Below are 23618 nucleotides of genomic sequence, written 5' to 3' on the forward strand. Positions count from 1 at the left end.
ATCAAGAGAAAAGCAGTGCCAGGAGAGGACTCAACATCCAAGTAATTGTACATTTACACCTCATTACTCTGACAGCCTGTGTGTCAAGACCTTTCTTATACAGTCTGTGGTCAAGAACGACTGAAAATAAGTGTTTTCTATGATTGCATGTCAAAGTAACCCCTTTATTTGACTTGCAGGATGGAAACAGTGACAGCACTCTGAACTCCATTACTGCATCTCAGAGCAGCAATTACAGAGAGTCAACCAATCAAAGCATCATTTACAGCTAAATGATCTTTTAAATATTCAGTCCTGTGGTTTGCATGTCACAACTAATGGCCCTTAGACGGAGATATTGACTCAATATTCATCCCATATAGCCAAAAAAGGAAAAGCAACTGTGAAAGAGTTTCCGCAGTTTGTCTTCACGTCCAATGTTAGAGGCCCAATCCTAAACCACGCCCTGCACCCTACCCCTCCGTTTGCGCGTTCACGCGGAGGGTCTGCCACATTAAGTGCTGTTCCAAACCAACAAGTGTGGAGCGGTGTGGACGGGCGTACAGCGCTGTACGTCCGTCAGGAAACACGCTGTGTACAAGTAGTTCCAGCAAACATCCACTGATAAACTGCAACCTCATGATAACCTCATATTTTTTTAACTTAGGATCGTACCTGTGTTTAGTCTAGAAAAAGGTAAATGTGTGCATTTTATTATAAAGTTGTGTATATTTACAGACTGTTGCAAAAACTAAGAATCTTGTAAAAATCAGGTTTACAACTAAAATAGATTTAAAGGTGGGGTAGTTTGAGAAAGCAGCTCGAGATACACTTTTTGTTATATTCCATGGAGTGCTCTTAACATCCAGATAGCAATGAATATCTTAAGTGCTTTGACAACAAATCCATACAAAATGTTGTATGCCGTAGTACTGTAAAAAGCCGTAGTACTGTAAAAAGCATGACCAATCATTTTAGCCGGGCTGTATGATTAAATCTTGTACCGTAAATGTTGTATTAAATAAAGTTAATATTACTTATTATTATAAGTATATATATATATATATAGCCTACAGTGCAATCATTCTTTCATGCTAAATGAAGCTCTGTTGCTTGGATATCACTAGATCCTGTTACAGCGTAATATAAGTACATAACGATTGATGTGTACATTAGCATAATTACTAGCTAGCCGCTAGCTGCTAACTGCCGCCTCGTTAATATCAAATCCATCATAATAACAAATCATTACCATGCTATCATGAACGTGCGGTGCTGTTACGTGTACGCAAATTGACGTGCTTGATGTGAACGAGCATTTTGGTTAAAGTTGCGCATGCGCTATGAGCGCACATACGGGTACTTCTCAGGCATGCCGGGTAATCTGTGACGTTTCGCTCTCTCAAAAGTTGGGCCATTTTATCATCATGCGCTAATGAGCAACTCTCATAGGAATGAATGAGGCCCCGCCTCCCACGCTGTATCCAGTTCTTATTATACATCCATGCTCGAGATCGCTAGAATTTGAAAATACACAACCGGAGAAAATCTGCCACTTCCTTACAGAGCCCCTCCTCCAACACACACGAACACGCACATGACCAATGAGGGCACGAGATAAGTTTGTGCACAGATGGAAGGCTGACAGGCAGGTAGGCCATCCAGTTATTTTAGCCGGGCCGGCTAAAATGATTGCTCGTGCTTTTCACAGCACTACGGCTTCCACAGATGACTTTTTTTATGGATTTTTTGTCAAAGCACTTAAGATATTCATTGCTATCGGGATGTTAAGAGCATTCCATGGAATATAACAAAAAGTGTATCTCGAGCCGCTTTCTCAAACGTACCTACCCCACCTTTAACTAAACACAATTAAAGATGTTTGGAGTTTTATTTGAGTTATTCATTTAGATTTTTTTGTCTAAGAGATACTGATTTTAAACCGTTGTTACATACAGTTACGGCATTTCCTGTTTCTGCCGGAGAGAGGGGAGTTTGTCCCAAAGCTTGCCGCTGTATTTACTCCCTCCATCTGACAGGAGGGAGCCTCGCTGAGCTGCGAGTGTCACTCCACGGAGTTCACTCCATCACCGAGGGGGAGTGTGTAGGGCGTGGTTTGGGATTGGGCCTTAATGGACCGTCAATATCAAGGGTGGGAGTTGGAGGAATATTATTAATTCAGTGAACGGTGCTCATTGCTAATAGGTTCACTCAACTACAACCCACTCTGCAGAGTTACAGTATTACAGACTGCTTTATATATGTGTTTCCATTTCATGTAAGATTCTACAAAAGATAATAGATAACAAAATAATTTTGTATACAGAATTCAAGAACTATAGTCTGTGTTTACTACTTAATATTGTGTTGTGTGACAGTTACTACTTAATTGTGTGTTCTATGACATTGGCTGTATTGGTGGTGTGTCTGGAGCAGATTTGTTTTTTTGTACAGGCTAAAGACACAAACATGGACATGACAATAACATATAGGAGATGACATTCCCGTCTCTTCAACATTTCACAAACAAAAATAGGTTGACAACCAAAAATCACCAAAAACACAACATGGCAAGCATATGTATTGTTCCTTTAATCCCACTCTTCGTTAGAGCTATTTCCCATTTCATGGAAATTGTATCTACTCTTCAAACACCTTAAATGAAGATTACTCCTTGATTGACTTTTAAAAATATGTGTTTTAGCCAGAAGAATAGTTGTATTTATTAACTGTGTGCGGTCTTCATCTAAAAGCCCACAACACATAAAGGGTGTAAATGTAAATTCAATATTGAGTGTCTTCAGCCAAGTTTGAATCTTAGACACAGACTTGCAACAGATGGACAATACAAAAATAAATGCATCTGGTCTTCCTCTTCCTCATCACATCATCATTTGTTTTTTTTGCCCGTCCGTCCCGAATGGTTTCTTTATCTCTAAACCCTGCATACTGCTCACTTCAGCAGTCTCAAACAGAGCGACAAGTAAGTCCTCTGCATACACAATGTTTCCTTCTCTCAGCATGGAAGAGAAGGAAAAAGGAGGAGGTAATCATCAGCTCAAACAATGCTTTGGTACGTTTCCCTGGAGACTATTAGACCTTGTTTTTATACAGTAGACATTACTTGTGCCTCTCAATTACATTAATGTGAACAGATCATAAAATGATAAGCCGCAAAAGTTATGTTTTTTTCCCTCTTGCATTATCATCTTTCAAAACTTGAGAGTAATCTTCTGCCAAGTAAATTGAATATTCTGAGTCTCTGCTTGCTATGCTTTGCTGCACTTGTGTATCTTATTTCAGAAAAGATTTCTTGAGCATGAGAATGTCCTGACCTCTCCATCTGTATCTTATCATGCAAACATCTTTTAATTATCTTGACACAAGGCGTGTACATGATGGGAGAACGGCTGGCTTTTCATCTCACTGTATTTGATTTATTGGGGCATTCAAAGAGCAAAGAAATATACATAATTATGCCTGAAATATTTCCACGTTGCCGCTTACAAATGTATAATATAATCAACAGGCAAGACATGCAGGAGGAAATCTCTTTTACACATGAATACATAACAATATCAGGCAGTTGTGTAGTGTTCATCTGGACGATTCCCATTTGTAATTTGATTATGCAAACATCCTATTATAATGCCTCATGCTGCATGATCTTTTTGAGGATCATGCAGCCAATCCAACATCCTGTATGTTCTTATTCGTATTGCATGCAATGAAGCAGGCAGTGTTTCTGTATGTGGGCATTCAGTCATATGTAATGATGTTTTTACCAAAAATGTATAATGTCAAATATGTTGTAGATCTTAGCTCCTTTTTATTGTCAGTCATTCTTGTAACAAGTCAAGTTGTCTATCAAGGGTTCCAACCACCACTTGCTCAAAGCCTCTTATCAAATCTAAGTCATTCAAGTGCATCAATGCTCGTTTTAATTAACACCGTTTAAGGTAAGGCATTTAGGTTTAACAATCGGAGGTGAGCAGTTTTGTGATTCAAGAATCAATGATGTCACAAGGTAGGGGGGGGGGGGCTGAGCCAAGTGAGCAAACGGTCAGGAGTGATCCTTATGGTAAATGTATCCATGTTACCAATGTCAACGGCTCATTAAAGCACGGACCTAACATTCTGGAGAACTTCGATTTTGTTCCTGCAGGTTTTCCACACTTTTTTAAATGAAAGCATGAAAAAAGCAATGGAACAGCCTTCAAAGAAACGTATTGTAAGTCAACAACAACAACACCGCTCAATTCGCTTTTTCCATTTCTATATACTTTGGCCCAGTGAAACGACTGAATGTCTGCTACTTTGTTTTTGACTACCACCAACTGAGTAGAAGGACAGGAAAGGAGGAGGGAGGGAAATTGAGCGCATAACAAAACAAAAGTCCATCTCCATTGCCCACCCATCTGCTTGTTTGTCTGTCTGTCCTTCAAGGCCCATGTGTCCTTAGCTCTGCCAGGCACAATCTGCCACTGAGGCTCATAACTGCAGAGCTTCAGGGGGAAGCGCAGAGAAAAAAAGAGAATAGGAGCGAAAAAGTGCATCAGTGATAAAGAAAGAAAGTCTAATGTGTCAAAAGATAATAACAGATTTCTTGTCTCACTTCAACACTTCATCATCTTTCTTTTTAGTGTGTTGACGGTGGCATGTTGACATCTATGCACCATTTTAGACGGTAAACAGGCTCCATTTGCATTACAGGCCCTCCTCAGTACAGCGGGGTGCTTTAATGAGAAGCAACCCTTCATGTTGTCAGCTATGTCTGTGAACATAAAACAAAAGGATTTCCAGCCGGCCAGCTGCCTGTGTTTTAACCAAACCTCTGGCAGAAGGGTTTAGACTGAGTGTTAGCGTAGCCAAATTCTCTGGTAAAACATGGATTAGAGAGGAAGGGGAATTTGATAATCCTCCCCCGCCCACACCCTTCTCATTTTCTCTTCCTCTTTCCCTGCCTCTCTCGGGTGATGATTGAGAAATCTCAGAGGATGCCGTCAGAATAATATTAAGACAATGTCATGGTGCGGCCTGGACAAAGTTCATTTGTTTTGTATTCGGATTTTATGTACGCTCTAAAAGAGAAAACAATTATAAAGAAAGTTGATATTGTGACAGGCATCCATTTAAATAGCTTTGTCATATTGGACAAACTGTAAAGGACTCTCCACAGATTACCAAATGAAAAGGTAATTATACTTTACTATATTCTCAAAAGTCATTCGTTTTACATTGCAGTTAATCTACTGAATTTCAAACCAAAATTCAGCAGTAACTTCTGTCACTGACATGTGCTTTTACTAATTGAATTGTTTCTGCCTAACTCTCATGAGTCCGTGTCCTCGTGTAGTAAGAGCATATTTAAGTATGCAGACAAAAACATCAGGATCATCTCTAAATAAGAGGTTAGCATAGCAGAGACATTATGTAAATTTGACACAGCTGAATTAATCAAGCAACAAAGAAAACTGTGGCTTTGTTTCCAAGTGACATTCTTAAAATAACATCCGTTATCCTGAAGTCATATGAGGTTAGGATGTATGAAAATAAATAAGAAATGTATTCAAACAAATTCACTGACTAGCTTATTCCTTCTTGCACAAAAGAGAATTTTTAAGATATGTGCTCATTGTCCTCATCAACTCGTGCATGCAGTTGTTTTTTTTATAAGAGAACAAAAACAAGAACACTCCAATTGATAAGAATCACTCTACGGAAGTTAAATAGACTTCAAAGGTCCCATGACATGCTTTTATGGTTATTACCCGTCCCCTTGTGTGTTATGTAGCGTTTTCTGCATGTAAACGGTCTGCAAAGTCAAACCCCTCAAAGTACACCCTGTAGCGAGTAAAACTCTAACACAGAAAAGACGTGTCTATGCTGCCCCGGAACGCCTCGTTGGAGATTTCTCTTTTTCCATTGTTGTCTTCCGGGGCAGGTTGACGTCGCTCGAGCCAAATGAACCAATCCACGGAGCTCCGCACACTCACTCACTCAGCCTTATCTTTTCTCATCTTGTCCGCAGGCACGGCACGCAGACCCCACGCAGCAACCATGCAGGACACCAGTAATCCACCTCACACTGTCCGCTCCTCGAGTCTCAAAGGGCGGAGCAGCGAGCCCCGCAACGTCCCGCCAACACGCACCCAGACCCCACGCAGCATTCTCATCTGTTTGTCATGACTGGTGTTATTTTCTGGTTGCTAACAAACGCCATTGTAACACATAAACGCTGATGTTCAACTGTAACGGTGGTTGACTAATCAGAACAGAGTGGGCGAGCTGACCAATCAGAGCACAGTGGGCTCTGAGAGAGGGGGTGGGGGGCGAGGGAGGGGGGGCAGGAGCTCCAACGAGGCGTGTAGGACAGAGAGGGAATACACATACTATACAGAGATGCTGTATGAGAAAACAATGTGATTTTGGAACATTGAACAATGTAAATCTATTCTAGTAGACCTCAACAATGGAATTATGATCCGTAGAAATGGCCATGACATGGGACCTTTAAAAAAACCTTCCTGGGAACATTGTCTTCCCAAATCTGATAGTCCCTCACATTCACATTTCAATTGCTTTCTTTTTTATGTGAGCCGTTTATAAAGACTTACAGTACAGGAAGTAAATTAGCACAATATTTTACTTCAAAGTAAAAGTGTGCTCATTTCTGTATACAAACCACAGCACAGTGCCACACACACATCGTCTAAGCTTTTGTCGCCTGGCTGGTGGATTAAGTGTGGGCATTTTGTGAAATCATTTGAAGCCCTGGGGGTGCGAAGAGGAGTGTAGAAAAGTGTGTGTGCGCATAGGTGTGTGTGTGCATCCTGCCTGTTCAATGTGCTGTGTATTTGGCCCATGTTTGTGAACATTATTCAGCATATGTGTGTTTGGGTTTGGGGCCAACAGTGATTCAGTAGAACTTCAGTAGAAGAAGTGCAGGAAAATGAAAAGGAGAAGAAATGAACTTCCCTTGGCTTGTTTTAACAGAGGATATACAACAATCGATGTTATTATCGACCGTGGGGAGAGGTAGCATTTGTTTGACTATCGATTGCTTCAAACAGCGTATTTCTACATTTTAACCTCCATGACTCCAGACTCTGAGAAGCTGACTAAGCATCACAGATCATCTGAAGGATATTTTCTTCACTTTTTATATATGAATGAAGGTACACAAAATACACTGTCAAGGTTTAGTCAGTTTGGTCTTGAGGATTGAGTGGGTATACTGAAACCAGCTCCTGAGTGCAGATGTGTGTCTGCAGGATGTAGGTTAGGGTGAGGCGTGCATTTATAATCTCTAATCCCCTGGAACAAACTAAATTATTCTGCCTCTAAACACCTGTCAGTCTATTTATGCCAGTGCTACATCTGCTCAAGGCAGAGAAAGCAACCATGTATGAACACATATAATCCATCTAATCACTTATGACACATTAGAAGATACGATGTAAATAGATTAGTATCTATTGATCCCAAATTGGGGAATGTTTGCGTTGCAGCTGCATAAAAAGACAAGGCAATGTACATTAGAGTATCTGTAGAGAACGTGCCATCTGCCTGTATTTTCTTATTCTGTTGTGTTCTGGACGTTTCTACAGTAGGCGTGAACGTAGCAAACTATAGGTTACTTACGTAACCCCAATCCTCAGAGTAACATGAAGTGAGATGTCTCACTATGGGATGCGCCTCATCGCGGAGCAAACAGAAGCATCAATCTCATTACGCCAATCCTGATTGGCCGGTGATTCTTGACGTCAACGTCAGGGGAAATCACCCCTATAAGTAGCCTGCGCCACGACGCATGCGTCATTCAAAATAAGCACCTCTTCTCGCTTCACCGTAGCAAGGAGGGCCGTCTGGTGAGACATCTCACTTCATGTTACTCTGACGAATGGGGTTACGTAAGTAACCTATAGTTCTCATTCATAACACTCCGTTCGATGTCTCACTATGGGATATTGTAGCTCCCGTATTGCCAGACGAGCTTTTCTCGAAGATCACCGATCAACCAGAATTGAACAGGTGGAGTCCCGACTCAACAAGGTGCCCAGCACTGCTCGGGCCACGCTTGGAGCGGAGACGTCCAGCCTGTAAAAGCAGACAACAGTGAGCGGCGAAGACCCGCTTGCCGCTGCACAGATGTCTTGGATGGGAGACATCCTGGACAGAGCCCAGGATGCAGCCAGACCCTGATTTGAAAGAGCTCGCGGACCCGAAGGTGCCTGCAAACTCTGACTCGTAAGGGTCTCAAAGCAATAGCCTCCACACGACAGTGGGAGAGCCGTTGCTTAGTAACCGGCTTGCCCCCCTTTAAGGGTTAGCCCAGGACACCAGGAGTTGGTCATTATGACCAACACCCCTGATCTGTCCATACAGGTGCGTAAGCACAAACTGGACACAGCAAATCCCGCTGCTGTTCCCCGTAGGGACCCAGCGGCTGAGGAAATGGCTCAATATCCATTGGGTACATGTACAGACAGTGTCTGAAAACATTACTGGCTCGCCTGGCGGAAGCCAGGGTCAGTAACAGCACTATGTTAGAGAGACCTGGTGTAGGAATCTCTCGCACTCTGAATAGTGTTAACACCCTATGAGGGAGTCTCACTATATTCAGGTTGTACCACTCACGGGCCAGGCCCATAAGGCCAAGCGCTCTGGGTGTGGGTGAAAAATGTCACCCCCCGCCTGGGACAGTATGCCCCTGTGTAGTGGGAGCTGCCATGGCTGCCCGCACAGCAGCTGATAAATCTCCGCCAGCCAGTACATAGCTGGCCAGTGCGGAGCTATCAGAATAAGTGTGTGGCGTTGTTCCCTCACTCTTGCCAGAGTCTGGGGAATCAGAGCCAAGGGTGGGAACGCGTACAGAAGGCCCGAAGGCCAAACGTGTGCGAGTGTGTCCACGCCTAACGGTGCGTTTAGGTCGCGCATCGAAAAGAACAGCTGACACTGAGCATTTTCTCTTGATGCGAACAGATCCACCGTGGCGCTGCCATAACGCACCCACAGCTGGCTCACAATCCTTGGATGTAAAGTCCAGTCTGCATAAAGTGGTGTACCTCTGGACAGCAGATCTGCCCCGAGGTTCGACACACCCGGTACGTGCGTCGCTCTCAGAGAGAGGAGACGCCCGCTGCTCCATAGGATCAGTTTGCGTGCCAGCATGTGTAACTGGAGAGAACGCAAACCCCCTTGGCGGTTTATATACGATATTGTCGTCGTATTGTCTGTCCTCACGAGGACATGGTGTCCTCTGAGAAAAGGCAGGAAGTGCTTTAGGGTGAGGCACACCGCTAAAAGCTCCAGGTAATTTATGTGTGCCCGCTGGAGGTCTCTGCTCCAGAGACCCCTCGCCGAGCGGCCTTCATAAATACCTCCCCAACCTGTCAGACATGCGTCTGTGGTGACCACCCTCCGTGAAAGGACAGCACCCATAGGCACGCCCCGTACTAGAAAAGTCGGGTGCAGCCAGTGGCGCAGTGCCGTTACGCATTTCACAGTAACCATTACCCTCAGCGCGCCATGACGCGCGGGGTTTAGTTTTAAGGCGGCTACCCAGCGCTGAAACTCCCTCATGTGTAAGCGTCCTAGTCGTACGACCAGGATGGCTGACGCCATGAGCCCCATCAACCGCAGGCATGTTCTGAAGAGAACATGTTTGCGACGCTGGAATAAAGCGAGACAAGCTCTGAAAGCTTTCACTCTTTCCGCTGACAGGCGAGCTGAAAAGGGCACCGAGTTCAGGTGTAACCCCAGGAAGAGTATAGTCTGCGCGGGGCACAACATGCTCTTCTCTGTGTTTATTATGAACCCCAGGTTGAGCAGGTGCTTTACGAGAACATTTGTCTGCGTAATAGCCTCGTGCTCCGACTGTGCGAGAAGCAGCCAGTCGTCCAGGTAGGTCGCCAAGCGAATACCCTCTTGTCTTAACGGGGATATCGCGGCTTCCGTACATCGTACAAACACTCTTGGACTGAGAGACAGGCCGAAGGGAAGTACTCTGTATTCGTAACAGATCCCCTGAAATGCGAATCTCAGATATTTCCTGTGTGGATAATATACTGGGACGTGGAAATACGCATCTTTCAGGTCGACTGATGTAAACCAATCATCTTGTCGCACGAGACGCAGCAGAGATGTGTGAGTGAGCATTCTGAATTTGTATCTTTTTAGATATCTGTTCAGAACCCTCAAATCCAGTATTGGCCGGATTCCGTTCCCTCCTCGTTTGGGGACGAGGAAGTACTTGGAATAAAAACCACTCTGACTCTGCTCGGCAGGTACAACAGATATAGCTCTCTTTTCTAGAAGTGAGAGGATCTCTCTCTAGAATATGGGCTGACTCTCCTCTGGCTTGTGAATACAAAATACCCGAGAAACGAGGGGGGGTGACAGCGAATTGGAGTCTGTAACCCCGTGTTACTGTCTTGAAAACCCAAGCAGATGTTGTGAGCATCTTCCACTGTGTGCTCCTTAGAGCCAGCGGAGATGTCACATCTCTTGCCCTCTGAGACTCTATTTGTTGTGTCATGGGGCCCTTTAGTGTCTGAACACGGTGGTACCTCATTTCAACAGTCCCCACCGTTACTGCGCACGCACATGGCGGTGGCTTCACGGACCCGTCAATAATCCGTCCTTTGAGAGATTCCGTAGCTGCTCTTGAAAGGGAAAGGATTGACGGGCCGTTCTTTACAGCTCTAGCCGGCACTGCGTGCGCACGTGGCGGTAGTGCCCTTAAAGCCCCAACCAGCACTGCGCATGCGCGTGGCGGTGGTGCCTTCACAGACCCGTTTATTATCCGCCTTTTGAGAGAGGCCGTAGCTGCTCTCAGAAGGGGATTTATGGTTAACGGACTGTTTATTGTTTTTCTTTTCATTTTTTTGAGCTGCGCCCTTGGCCGAAGCCTGGATGCGTCAGCGAATAATGGTTTATTTAAACAATAATGATGTGACATGTGTTTTGTGCGGACTTGAGGATGGCGTTGAGGCATCTCTCGAGGCAGCGGGGACACAATTCGAGCCGGAGAAGGAACTTCCAGCTCTGTCACAGAGGGGAGAAGGAGGGGCTGTCTTCCTCCTTGATTGCTGGCCGAAATTCTGGGTTGGCTGCGCCTGGGCTGCAGCCGGGACCGGAGATTTTCTAGACCAACTCGCCCTCGTCTCCTGCCTGGGCTGGGGACTCGGGGCGGGCTGTGACCTCTGCTGATCTGGTACTCTAGATCCAGCAGGGTTCGGAGCAGCTTGGGCGAAGGGTCGCTGTTGCGGAGGCAGCGGCTGGACCCTTCGAGGGAGACAGAGGTGGAGGGCCTCGTCTTCCTTCTTTTTCGACTCGCACCTCCTCTGCATGGAAGCGAGAGCGGAGCCGAAAATTCCCTCGGGAACGATGGGCATATCCAGCACATCTTCTTTTTCCCGGTCCGGGAGGTTGGTGAGGTTGAGCCATCTAGCTCTTTCCTGCACCACCATGATCCCCATCACTTTGCCCGTGGCCTGGACGGCGCAGCGTTGGACACGGAGACAAATGTCTGTGACCGCGGCTATCTCGTCCAGAGTGGCCGGTCCAGAATCGCTCGACAGATCCTCACAGAGCTCCGCTTGGTACGCGGTTAGCATCGAGGAAACGTTCAGAGCTCTGGCGGACAATGCTGCAGCTTTGTAGGCCCGTTCCGTCATGGTCGACTGGAATCGGTCTGTTTTTGCTGGCAGTGTGGGGTTCCTGCTCGGTGACGGGCCCATCCTCGGTAGGAGATGGGCTGCCACCAGCGGTTCCATAGGCGGTATGTGGAGCAGGCCGAGCCTCTCCATACCGTCACAGTCTAGGGAGGAGGCACCCTGGATTGGGGCCTTGTTGCTAAAGGGCCGGTCTCTCCACGAGACCGACACCTCATCCAACATCTCCGGGAAGACCGGGAGGAGTTGCCTCTTCGTCCTCGTTGTTTGGAAAAACAGTTTTCCCTCGTAACGGGACCTGGAGGTCTCCTTGGCCACTTCGGGCCATGGGATGTCTAGTCTGGCCGCAGCACGTTGACACACGGCTTGTAGGTCCATACTGAGACAGGGCGAAGCTGGTGTGCTATCGCCCGAGAGAGCAGCCATCGCTCCAGGCTTTGCAGCCTGAGCTGGTGACATGAAGACGTCGTCTTCTTGCTCGTCCGAATCAGACAGGAGGAACTCAGAGGCATCCTCTTCGTCCTCCATGTAATTTAATTCCAGGACATCCTCCGCGGGTGAAACCATGGTGAGGTCCAGCCGGGAGCCCCAGCTTGGTATAGCGTGGGGTCCCGTTCCCGCGTCCTTTGCCGCCACCGGGACCCGGCCTGATATGGCGCGGGAAACCGGTTCCGCGGCTGCCGCGGTTGATGAGCCCCAGGCCGTGAAGGCGAAGGACTCAGTCTCTGCGGCGGACGCCCCCGTGTCTTGGTTGCCAGCCGGCCAACCAGTGGACATGAGGGGATCCTGTCCCGACAGGCTAGCTTGTCGTGCTAACCGTCGGCGAAGGCTCTTTATGGTGAGGTGGGCACAATGCCCGCACGAGCCGGGGTCGTCGATAGCCTCCTGGGCGTGTTCCAGCCCGAGGCAGGACGAGCAGACCTGGTGTGAGTCTGTGCCTGCTATCTTCAACCCGCAGTCGCAGAACCGAGCCTTCGAGTCCCTGACTCCTCTGGTGTGAGGGAGAGAGGCGTCCATGGAGAGGACCCGCTCTTAACAGGTATGTCGAAAAAAAGTGTCCCAAACTGTCCTTTATCCGGAGAAAAAAGGTAGTGTGGGTCTTTTCCTCTCAAAGAATATTACCTGGTGTGGCAATATTCTTTAAATCCTTTTATCCTCCGGGGAAGAAAAAAGAATAAAAAACGTCCTCGCTACCGTGGTGTCGGCAGTGAGGGAAAAAAGCACAAGCTAGCAACTGGTGTGTTGCTAACTTGCAAGTCAAAATCTTACCTTACTTCCAGAGGAAGAATTCGGCGAGGTTGACTATGGTACTTCTTCTGAGAGAGAATAGGGTAGCCGGCTAACGCCCGTCGACCGAAAATTTGCTTGGGTTCAGTCTGTGGACTGTTAAGCTAGCCCGGCTACCGTTCGAGATGTGCTCTGAAGCGAGAAGACGCATGCGTCGTGGCGCAGGCTACTTATAGGGGGTGATTTCCCCTGACGTTGACGTCAAGAATCACCGGCCAATCAGGATTGGCGTAATGAGATTGATGCTTCCGTTTGCTCCGCGATGAGGCGCATCCCATAGTGAGACATCGGACGGAGTGTTATGAATGAGAACAGGTGCCGCAACCCCGATTCTCGTTGCAAGCACAGAGTTAATCTGGGGCTCTCTATTACCCGCTGGCAGGGACCCGGACCCTGATCTCAGTCAGGGGGCTTCTGGTGCCGTTGAGTTGGGAGGGGGGCAACTTTGAATGCTCTGTGTACAAACCACAATTGACAAGTCATAATTATTCTGCCTTTAAATGCAATTTTAAGATACTTGTACATTACATGACTATTAACATATTGTGACGGTTCTTCCCTCTACAAAAAGTATAGTTGTTTTTAACTCAAAATCTGTTAAAAAAAAGGTATAGGACATGATACAGGGCTGACGCTGTTTAATTATAACTGGGTGTTTGCAGTTTATTTATTTATTTGGCTTTTCTTGAATATAATTTACTTCTGTTGTGTATTTGTTCGTGTTTTTGTTTGTTTATTTATCTGTTTATTTATCTGCTTATTTGTTTATTTATTTATCTGGTTATTTATTTGTTGTTTTATGTTTGTTTTTTTTAAAGTATTTCTTTAAGAGATAAGGAAAAAAAGAAATATATATATATATATATATATGTTAATAATTTAGTTTTTGGGAGAAGGGATGGGATTAAAGAAGTGTAAACTTCTTCCCACCCCTTTTCGGATGTGTAATTAAGTAGTAATATTTTTGTATATCAATTTGACACTGCTTATTTTTGTATTGTATAATAATTCTCATGTTAAATTGTTGTATTATTGTTTTACACATTCGAAATAAATCAAATTAAACTACTATTTATTTGACAGCCATAGTTAAAGCCATTGCATTACATGGCATTTGGCTGACTCTTTTTATCCAAAGTGACATACACTTGAATACCATAGACATGCCTGCGGGAGCCATATGGGGTTAAGTATCTTGCCGAAGGATACGGACATGTTGTCTGCAGGGGGTGGGATTAAACCGTTAACCCCCTGAATTGCAGATCAGCGCACCACCCCCTGTGTTACAACAGATTTGTGTAAAAATATGAGGCTTCTAGTACTTTTACTTGTAGCACATACTGATGCTAATTTGCTTATGCCTTTGCACTTCTACCAAAGTGATATTCTGAAAGTATGAGATTAGCTTGTAGTGGGGAAGCATTTGTATAGTGGGGCATTGCTAATTGTATGTAAAAAAAATCGCAATGCTTTATCCAACACTAGTGTACCCCCGTCCCAGCAATGGGACTGTATTTTCACTGTGATCTTTTCTCCTCTCTCATCCATCCTTCTCACACTGAACCCCACCTCGGTTTACCCCTCCCTTTTCCTGTCAGTTTATTAGTTTAAAGTGACATTGAGTGATCCGAAACCAAAAGCAAAATTAATATCGAACTGACAGGGCAGACTGAAAAATACTCTCTCCAATAGCTCATGAAAAAAAACAGCTTTCACAACCCCTGCAAGCTTCCAGGACTAATAGTTGCATGAATATGAAAGTCTTACTTCAGTGTAAGAATTTGTGTTTATGCAAGTGTCTGTGTGTCTTAGTGTATTACATTTTGTTTATATTGCTTCAGGGTGTTTTGTTTTGGGCTATACTAAGTCAAAGGTGAGGTTATGTTAGTTTGAACATTGTTTTGCTTCCTGTCCGATTAAAAAGAAAGGCCTTCAAAAACAGTTGAGTTGAAATGAGGTTGATTTTCCACACATTTTGCACGCCAAGATTTTGACAAACTCAGCTATAGGCCATGGCATATTTAGATGGCAAACAGATGCTTCAGTAGAACATAACCTCACGCATTCATCCAGCTGAACTGTGCCAAGACTTACAGACACACTTATGCACACACAAGTACACACACAGGCAATACAGATACTGTCTCTCTGCGAAACTGCAGATACGAAGTGACAAAGCTAAAATATTTATACCCAGATCTTAGCAGTGCGTACTGAGGGAGGGAGAGCGGCGCAGGGACAGATGGATACAGAGCGGCGAGGAGAGAGAGACTCAAGAAGAGAGGCCGGCTACAAGGCGATGGGAAATGTCAGAGGGTGTGTGTTTGTGCGCGCGCGTGCGCGTGTGTGTGTGTGTGTGTGTGTGTGTGTGTGTGTGTGTGTGTGTGTGTGTGTGTGTGTGTGTGTGTGTGTGTGTGTGTGTGTGTGTGTGTGTGTGTGTGTGAGAGAGTGATGACAACATAGAGGGAAAGAGAGAGAGATGAGTGTGCAGCACAGATGCCAAATGAATCTAGGGCAGTCCAGAAAAAAACAAGGCATTATTCCAAAATCCACTTTGTACGTGTGTGTGTGCAAGTGTGTACGTAATTGTATTTCTATATATCCGTGTGTGTGTGTGTGTGTGTGTGTGTGTGTGTGTGTGTGTGTGTGTGTGTGTGTGTGTGTGTGTGTGTGTGTGTGTGTGTGTGTGTGTGTGTGTGTGTGTGTGTGTGTGTGTGTGTGTGTGTGTGTGTGTGTGTGTGTGTGTGTGTGTGTGTGTGTGTGGTGTGTGTTGGTGTGTGTGTGTGTGTGTGTGTGTGTGTGTGTGTGTGTGTGTGTGTGTGTGTGTGTGTGTGTGTGTGTGTGTGTGTGTGTGTGTGTGTGTGGTGTGTGTGGTGTGTGTGTGTGTGGTGTGTGTGTGTGTGTGTGTGTGTGTGTGTGTGGTGTGTGTGTGTGTTGTGTGTGGTGTGTGTGTGTGTGTGTGTGTGTGTGTGTGTGTGTGTGTGTGTGTGTGTGTGTGTGTGTGTGTGTGTGTGTGTGTGTGTGTGTGTGTGTGTGTGTGTGTGTGTGTGTGTGTGTGTGTGTGTGTGTGTGTGTGTGTGTGTGTGTGTGTGTGTGTGTGTGGCAAACATGTTAGCATCCCTCTAAAGTGGATGTAACATTCCAGAGTCTGAAAAACAGGTAAAAGCACCACGATTTCCTTTTTTGTGCTTTTTTCCTTTTTTTACAATACCCTTTAATAATTACAGTGCACTCTGCATCACCCACACTTCTTCCAGCGTGTTCTGATTCCCTCTCTCTCTCTCTTTCTTTCACATAAACAGCTAGATTTGTTTTTCTTCATCAAACTCGACCGCTGAATTATTCTGTGTACGTGAGCATGGGTTAATTTGGGTGGGGGGGGTGGCACAAAGCAAAGAGGATGGCAGATGGTGTCCTCACTTCACGGACATAGAGTACACACACACACACACACTGAACAGAAAATAAACACCCTCATACAGAGAGAAGAGTACACATACGCAACATGCTTGACACATGCACAGTGTGTGCAAAAGCTTTGTTGACCTCACTGAACCACCAGCCGCTCACTTCTCTTCGTATGTACTCCAATCTCCAAAGATGGTGGAATAGAAAAAAGAGAACATAATCCTTGTTTGTGTAATGAGTCCTCTCCTTGTTTTACTACAACACCTGCATTTCCCCTGTGGGGTTCATTAAAGGCTCATCTTAACTTTTGAAAATATTTTGTTTATTTTCCTTGGCTCACAATTTAATTCAAAATTGATTCGGAATCAAATAAGCTACTGCCATCTGCTTTTTTCATCTGCTTTTATTTTCGCATGCCAAAAGTTTACCACGCAGGAATGTTTTGTACTCATTATCAGCAGTCAGAAATGGCTGCACTTACTCAAGCTCGTTCCAGTAAAACAATCCACACTCCCACACATTTATTTCTGCTTTGTTTGTGACATTTATTTCAGACAAATTATGATTTTGATTTATGACTTATACATTTAAACAATTTCATTTTAAAGTGTACTGAGTATAAATCCATTCAGTGTGAGCGCATAGCTTCCCGTAGTGACAGCCTGAAAATAGCTGCATGTTGTGTAAGTCATGTAAAGCTCCTTCTTCCTTGGGGGATTATTAAAATGAAATGCATTCAAATGCTTGGTTTCATTGGAGAATTAACTTTTTCATCCTTTCATAGAGTCACAGAAGCGCTTGACTTATTTAGTATGAGCTAGATAAGCGGGACAATGTGTTGGAATGAACGAGCATGAATTTGAAGTTGTGATTCAACACAGAATTCCAGTTTTATAATCTTGATTATAACGTGAAATCAGTTGTTATCCAACTGCACTGTATAACTCCAGCTCTGACTAGAGATGGACAGTCTACAAAAAACAGATTATCTTGGATTTGAATAATTAGTCAAGTATCAGTATAGCTTCAATAGATGTTAAATCACTCTGATACAGACACATCTCTAGTGTAATATTGTGCTATACAGGTTTACTTAGCTTTTATACATCTAAAGAAACATTGGAATAACACAAGAAAAAGGCAGAATTCAAACATTAAATGCCAATATAGCATGCGCAAAATGTAAATGTCGAAAAACAATTGATTCGTTGACTTTTATTAAATGTATTATGACAACAGATTACACATAAAATCTATTAGGTTAGTTGAAAACATACATATTAAGATGAACCTAATATGTTGTATGTAAACTTAATATTATGTCCTTCAACTAACCTATGTGCAGTCTGTTGATATAATATAATAAATTAAAGTCGTTTGTGCCAGTGTTCACAATCGTGTGTGTGTGTGTGTGTGTGTGTGTGTGTGTGTGTGTGTGTGTGTGTGTGTGTGTGTGTGTGTGTGTGTGTGTGTGTGTGTGTGTGTGTGTGTGTGTGTGTGTGTGTGTGTGTGTGTGTGTGTGTGTGTGTGTGTGTGTGTGTGTGTGTGTGTGTGTGTGTGTGTGTGTGTGTGTGTGTAGACATCCACAGCCCTCAGTCAACAGCATGACATCAAGCTCTCACATGCAGCTGCTTCGATGTGTCACAACCAGAGACCCAACACCTTTCCTCAGACAGACACGCTTCACTGCACACACAATTATTTCTGCTCAACAGCTTTTCCCTGTCTAAAAACATTTTGTCAATGTCACATCACTTTGCACCACTTTGTCACTCCAATTACAGCCATAAACAGTGAGTTGTGAATCTATAAACATCAGAGAAGGAATATGATATCCCCCGATGATTACCCCGGGATAGAGACTGCTGTGGTTTCTTCACACATTGGGCTTTGGATTGATCCTAAAAGATGATTATCAACCCCCACGTTGTTCACAGTATTTTTCATGGATCTACCTGTGGCTATGAAGTCAATAAAAATGAGTACTTCACTATATGGCTGTATTTTCCTACCAGATGTCCTGCCATTCAAGTAATGATGCTCACTTTACTGCCCACTGTGCAGATTTGGATTGGGTGCAACAGCGGCCCACTGACCATTTTCTAAATAGTTTGCAACATATAGAGGATAAGAGTATAAAAGAAACACAACAAAATACACCCCAAAAAAAAGGACAACCTCACACAGATCCGTGTTAACCCCTTGATGTCCACAAATCCTAGAATCCAGGAAAATAAGTTACGCAGAAATTACAAGCATAAAATATCTTATTTAACATGCAATTCATTCTGTTCCTCGCGGTACGCTTATTTTATTGAATCATTTCAATGATTGCATGATGAAAGAGGTTACAACTATGTTTATGTTATAAATTATTTCAAATGTAACCAAAGCATTTACAACTAATGTGAAGCTGCAGCTATTCAATTCAGTTAAACATATCTGATGTATCTGTCACATAAGCCCAAAGTCAAATCCTTGTGTCTCAAGTTCATTGAGTTAATAAATCAAGTGAATAAATCTGTTGATTTGAGTAAAACACATGTCTAATAAAAACAAGTGATGGGCCTTTAACTGGATGGGACAAGATTTAGTAGAGTTGTGGTTCACCAACTGTAACACTGTTGTTTCCAGTCTTTATCTGCATCAGGTTTCCTCTCTTTATCCCCGCCTCGGGCTCTCCACTCTCACAGTACTACTTCGCACATCTTATCCTCTCAAAGAACCGCAAAGATCCTATCATCACTCTCACGCCCCTCAAATGCACTGCTAATAAACAAACGCACCGTTGCTGTTTTCTGCATTTTGAAAACCTCGTCAACGGATCACTGTGTCCCATGTCTCCGAGTCTCTGGCCCCAGGGGACCTCCTACAGGGTCCTGGCAGTTAAAGACTGACGGTTGTTGTGAAACATGACTGTCGTATTGATTGCACAGAGCACTGCAACAGCTGTTAGACTGAAAGAGAGCGCAGTGTGCTACGGCCAAGGATGTGATGTGGAGGAGTGAGCAAGTGTGAATGTCTCCCAAGGGTTATCCCGCTCTGGATCTTTGCATAATCCTTCCTGAAGTTTACGGGAATCAATTTTGGAGGGCGTAGCTAGGAAAGGGAGCCCGGTGAAGGCGGAGCTTAGTGCACAAGATTTGGGATTGTGAATTGTGTGACAGATGACGGTTCTGATTCTCTGGAATATGAATTTTGGATTGGAAACATATTAGCAGACGTGTAGGGAGTGTGTAGGGAGGCTCATACTGACATTTGCAGAATTTTCATAGCCGATACCGAAATGATATCCATTAGGCATGGATACAAAAAGAAAAGTTAAAATACATGATGTGAGTTGAAGACCCATTCAGTAAAATTGTCAATTGCACATAGGCCATGTTTTATCCACCAAATGTATAGTGTATATATATATCTGGCATAAATTAAATCAGAAAAGTTGACATTTGATTTGCTTACCTTTTATTCCGATTGAAATTGTAGTCCTATTTTACAGCTTGTATTCCTAATACTAGTGTAGACAGACCTTTTACATCATCGGTGACGTTAATAATGTGTTGTACGTGTATTAAATTACCTGTCAATCAATCTGTCAACCTGTCACAGCAGGTTTCATCTAGTATTTGGAATTCTCAGGATTTGTGCTTTCAAGGTTGCATTGTAGAACATGGACCTGCTAACGGCAACAACTGGACACAGCCAGTTGTGCCAGTTGAGTTAGAGAGATAATGAGCAACTGTCAACTAGTCAGCCAGCAACCGTCTCCTTTCTGAGTCCATTAGTAGATATCAACTACACACTTTGCACATAAGTATTGACTATTGCATTTAAAATAATATTTAGTTGACTTTAAGAGGCCTTATTGTGCTTTTGGAGCTTTTCCCTTTCCTGTAGTGTTTTATACAGGTTTCTTCCCTCCAGAGGAAGTTCCTTTCCCACACCCCTGCCCGAAACACCTCGATTTAAGTCCTTTGTTTATTTCTGCAACATAGTGACTTTATGACGTAACACTGACGCTTCTTTTGAGAAGCACTTCAACACATTGTTTGTGATAGGCTAAGGGGAGAGACCTCTCTAATCGGTTGGCCCATCACAACAGAGCCGGCAGCTAACCAATCAGAGCAGACTGGACTCTGGTTTCAGACAGAGGGTGAAAAGAGGTGCTGCAGCTCAGGCAGTAAGAGGAAAATAAAGAGCTTTTTGAACATTAAAGCGTGGAGACATGTCACAAATACAAATATGAACCTGCAAATTAGAGCTCATTTCTCTAAAGGTATCTGCTGCCACACAGAAATAACTGAATTCTGTGAAAATGTACCTAATTGTAGTAGCTAGAATTCTATCACTGCATGCAATCCACCTCATCAGGACCATCATCCCTTTGAGCTGCATCCAAGTGCAAGGTAAGGTAAATGAATAGTGGAGCTAAGTGTCTCGGCCTCTCAGTGCTTTGAGGTTGGGAAAATATAAATGGCACTAATGGCCCTATTCAATAACTACTCAAGCTCCTGCCCACCTGGCCTTCATTCGGCCCAGAGAATTGGTAGATAATCCCATTCATTATTGGATTGTGAAAAGAGAGACTGCTAGATTGTTTTTAACTACCATGCCATCATTCTGACCACAAAAACAATAGATAAATACTTTTCTTTTCCTTCACTTTTCTTTGCTGTATCCTTTATCACAAAGGCATTGTTGTTTAATGTTTTTTTTATGTTATCTACCAGTTGACCTCCACAGCATCAGTTAGCATGTCTTTGTTTTCTCACAAGAGAAGCAAAGCAGGAAGAACATTGGACTTCAGGTTTTTACAGTATAACATCCATCACCTCTTGAGAGCGACCCCAACAGACAGTTCTATGGATTCCCTGAATTATGGCTGACGCAGTTCAATAGTATTCTGATGAACTGGAGATTACATAGCAACAAGGCAGAGGGTTCGCTAGGTGGGTGGTCATTACTTAGGTCTCTAAGGCCTGCCTCACTTACTGATTTTCTCCCCCCTCTTTCCTGGTACACCACTGATCTGTGATTGCAATTGATTGGAGACTGCTCATCATTCCTCCGAGGGCAACATCAGGAATCATCGGCATCAGGGGGGAATGGATTTTGGGAGATAAGCGGAATGGGACAAATGAATGCAGCGGGTGGAGAGAGAAGGAAATGTGTGGAAAACACCGGAGTATCATAAACTGGAACAAAATGTTCTGCATTGTGGCTTGAGGTGTTTTCCTCCTCATGTGTTTCTCATTAATCTAAGTGGGTGTGGCCGATGAGTGATGGGGCCAGGTTAAGGCAGGGATGAGAAAGCCACTAGGCAAGATTTCCCTTATTGACTGTAGTGAAAGCAAATTTAGTACACTGTACGCAAAGCAATCCTCGTACTTAACAAACCAACAGACCTCTCTGTGATTTGGAGCGGAACCTGGTGGAGCACTTATTAACTATTGATAGGCAGATGATTAAAGCACCAGTGCTGCCTTATTGACCTTCATTTCTTTAGTTTTAGACCGACATCAATTTACTGCAGCTGGTTTATTGACATCTGTATGTAAATCACATTAATCTATTCTCAAGCTATAGAAATAATGAACTAGCACTTTATTCATATTAATTTGCACTGCTTTGTAGACATAACACATGAATTGTGAGAAAAACTAATTAAATCCTTCTTATTTCAGCCAAACCAAACTCAAATTCGTGATGCCTCTCAACATCCCCTGTTATTCTTCAGTCACCTAAGTAAGTGAACAAGAAAAGACTTCCCACATTTAGATTATGCATGCAGATTATGTTCAAGCACACACTTGGCCATTCAATCTCCCCACTATGGGGCACCTCACAGACTGTTTTGCGCTCGGTCAGCACAATGCGCTGTCCCTGGTGCTGAAACACTGCTCTCAGACCACCGTGCAGCACACAGACACCTCTACACACACTACCGATTCATTTAACCAACGTAACATTAGAAATTGTGGATCACAGTTGCTCGTGTCTGCCGGTGGAAAATGTGTGGGCGAAGGAAACTGTGGTCCATCGGTCAGCAGTCGGACACTGTTGCTGCTGCTGGTGGTAGGAAATCTCTCTATCTCTCCCTCTCTCTCTTTCTTTCACTTACCGACTGACTCACGCGCGCACGAGCACAGAAGAACTAAAGGCAGCTGACACCGAAGCCCCCATTGCAGGTAAAGCGTAGCGCCTGTCGTGAGACACAGCCGTCACCAAAGCTGGGGCATTCACCCACACACAAGCACAGAGAGAGAGAGAGAGGGGGGAGAGAGAGAGAGAGAGAGAGAGAGCGAGAGAGAGCGAGAGCGAGAGCGAGAGCGAGAGCGAGAGAGAGAGAGAGAGAGAGAGACACACACACACACACACACACACACACACACACACACACACACACACACACACACACACACACGCACACATAAATACAGAGACACACACACACCGCCAGTTTTATCCCCTGCGTGATTCCTCCCCTCGATACTAAATCCCTTCTCGCACATCTGTCAATCCATGGCGCGTACTCTGCCGCCCGTCCATCCCATCCCCGCAGAACCCTGCATAAACACCAGCCTGACACTTTAAATCTACAGCCACACAGATTTGCATCACTTCTGTTGAAGCCTTGAAAGGAAAAATATACAGAAAGATCGCGATTTGACATACACCCACAACTATAGCAAAACAGGAACAAATAACCTACAAAGACATCACCATCACAAGCCAACTCAAATCAGAAAAACATGCCTCTGTAAAGATCCACCATATGGGCTTCTGTTGCACCAAGAGGACTCAGCCCAGCAGAGCGTTAGAGTCTGTAGTGCAGGTGCATGCTCGCTGTTGCATTGCATATTATTTATCAAACTAATGATACATTATGAATAACATTATTTCACAAACAAATATGCATTTTGGTAGAATACCTTCACTTATTTCCTTTCCAAATTAGGCGTCCGTTGGCTGAAGCAAAGAGAGAGTGATTCTTTTTTTCTCCATCCAGTGCTAACGTCGCAGGCTCAGCAGCGCGGCGGGAGAGGATGACTGAGAGAGAGAGAGAGGGAGAGGGAGGGAGGGATAAAAAGGGAGAGAGAGGGGAGAGAGAGAGTGCATATAGACCTCTGCTGTATAGAGTAACATGGGTGAACTGCAGTGGGCATCTGCCCCTACAGCTGTGAGGTGAATACCTGCAGTTATGATGGCAGCTTCATTAACGACTGTGAGGTTAAAATAGCAAATGGTATCGATATACTATTGAAT

At 44.3% G+C, this 23618-nt stretch overlaps 1 protein-coding gene across 2 annotated transcripts in view; it reads right to left on the reverse strand.

The window, feature by feature from the left end:
• The window catches only part of LOC117450574 (protein phosphatase 1 regulatory subunit 29), a 75410-nt gene extending 52030 nt beyond the window's left edge, over positions 1-23380 (reverse strand). For both annotated transcript variants that reach the window (XM_034088408.2, XM_034088407.2), the window contains exon 1: positions 23285-23380. The gene's annotated coding sequence lies outside the window, so the exon portion shown is untranslated. The remainder of the gene's footprint in view (positions 1-23284) is intronic.
• Positions 23381-23618: the final 238 nt, after the last annotated feature.

This window comes from Pseudochaenichthys georgianus, chromosome 8 (assembly GCF_902827115.2).
Source record: "Pseudochaenichthys georgianus chromosome 8, fPseGeo1.2, whole genome shotgun sequence".
Classification (NCBI taxonomy): Eukaryota; Metazoa; Chordata; class Actinopteri; order Perciformes; family Channichthyidae; genus Pseudochaenichthys; species Pseudochaenichthys georgianus.